Below are 2,280 nucleotides of genomic sequence, written 5' to 3' on the forward strand. Positions count from 1 at the left end.
GGAATGAATCATGTATTGCATCATGTATACCATCTTGAGCTCTTTCGAAGGAAATGTCTGATAAAGGCAAAGCATCCCACTGTCTCCAGCGTCTGCTGTAACCTGATCTGTGCCTCTTTGCTCAAAGGCAACCCCCCCCCCTTTCTGCATGCTTGCTTCAAAACATGCCTAGGATTACAATCGGTCAAGAGAGCTTCAAAAGATATGGTGTGTGTGTGTGACAGACCCACATCAAGTGAAACATATCATGCTAGGAAGGCGTCTGGCTTCTCTGGGAGGAACTATGGCTCAGTGGTAGATCATCCGCTTTGCATGCACTAGGACCCAGGTTCAATCACCCACATCTCCAGTTAAGAGGACCAGGCAGTAGGTGATGCGAAAGACCTCTGCCTGGGACCCTGGAGCGGCTGCCAGTTTGAAAGCCAGCTTGGTGTAGTGGTTAAGAGCAGCGGACTCTAATCTGGAGAACTGGGCTTGGTTCCCCCACTCCTCCACGTGCAGCCAGCTGGGTGACCTTGGGCCAGTCACAGTTCTCTCAGAGCTGTTATCTCACGTTTGTTGTTGTTCAGTTGCACAGTCGAGTCCGACTCTTCGCGACCCAATGGGCCACATCACGCCAGGCCCTCCTGTCTTCCGTCATGCTCTGGAGTTTACTTAATATCATGTTCGTTGCCTCGATAACACTGTCTAACCCCATCTCATCCTTTGCCATTCCTTTCTTCTTTGACCTTCCATCTTTCCCAGCATCAGGGTCTTCTCCAATGAGTGCTCCCATCTCTTCTGGTGGCCAAAGTATTTGAGCTCTCAAGAGCAGTCCTTGAAAGGGCTCTCTCAGCCCCACCTCCCTCACAGGTTGTCTGTTGTGTGGGGAGGGGAAGGGAAAGGAGACTGTAAGCTGCTCTGAGACGCTGAGTGAAGGGCGGGGTATAAATCCAATCTCTTCTTCTTCTGGGTAGACAATATTGCCCTTGATGGACCAAGTACAAGGCAGCTTCATGCGTGTCCATGTATGAAGCACTGTTTTAGGGGAGGGGCTGCGGTCCCAGGGATAGAGCATCTGCTTTTGGCACACACAGAAGGTCCCAGGTTCAATCCCAGGTCCCAGCAACGAAGTTTAAATTATCTGGTAGTAGGTGTTTAGTCATGCTGGCCACATGACCACAGAAACGTCTTCGGACAACGCTGGCTCTTCGGCTTTGAAACGGAGATGAGCACTGCAACCCTAGAGTTGGATTCGACTGGCTTTCGAGCAAGGGAACCTTTACCTTTACCTTTACTAGAGACACACAAAGAAGTGTGCTTGCGCACGAAGGCTGTCTTATCCCTTGAATAAAACTTTGTCGGTCTTAAAGGTGCCCCTGGACTCAGAACTTTGTTCTGTTGCTTCAGACCACCACGGCTACCCACCTGAACAAAAAACACGTGTTACAAAGAACAATCACATTGATGTCATTCTTCTTCCCCTTGATCCTCGCAAGAACGCTCTGAGGTAGGTTTAGGCTAAGTCACAAATAAACGTTGGGGCTTAGGAGGAATCGGAACCCAATTCCCCCCCCCGTCTAACCACTCCACCACACTTCCCTCATTATGACATAGGAGTCCCCACACGACCACACGGCCCCACCAAAGGTTGAGCTGAGTTTGCACAAAGATCTGGCCAGAGACGAGGAATGACTGCTGGCTGTTTCGTGTTGAGGAACTCTGATGCTTGCGCTGCCAAGTCTTCCCTGGCTATTGGCGGTGGATTGGGGAGGTTTGTTGTTGTTGTTGGTAGGTTCGCCAGATCCAGGTTGGGAAATTCCTGTGGGTTTGGGGATGGCACCTGGGGAGGCCAGGGACCTCAGTGGGGTGTAATGCCACAGAGTCTACCCTCCAAAGCATCAATTTTCTCCAGGGGGACTGATCTCTGTACTTAGATCCAGGGGTCATTTCCTGCAGGAGTGCACAGGAGCAGAGCTCCAGCAGTAAGGAGCTCAGGGGGTGGGCACATGCAACAAGCCCCACCCCCTGCTCCCAGCAGCCCTCAGTCGGGCCATGAGGAGCAAGAAGCAGCCAGGTAAGTTGCAGAGCCCCCCCTCCCGGGCCCGCCTTCAGGTACAAGCTCTCCCTCTTCTGCGAGGACAGATCTGCATGTTCCCCCTAATACCTAGCAATCCAAAACAGTCCAGTGGAGCCTGAGTGCTGGGTGTTGCCTTCTGACACACTTCTGGTGATGTCAGGGGGTGTGGCATATGCAAATAAGTTATGCTACTGAGCTCCTGCACCTCTTTGTCTATGAAA

Source organism: Gekko japonicus, unplaced genomic scaffold (assembly GCF_001447785.1).
Source record: "Gekko japonicus isolate JY-2015 unplaced genomic scaffold, Gekko_japonicus_V1.1 scaffold182, whole genome shotgun sequence".
Classification (NCBI taxonomy): Eukaryota; Metazoa; Chordata; class Lepidosauria; order Squamata; family Gekkonidae; genus Gekko; species Gekko japonicus.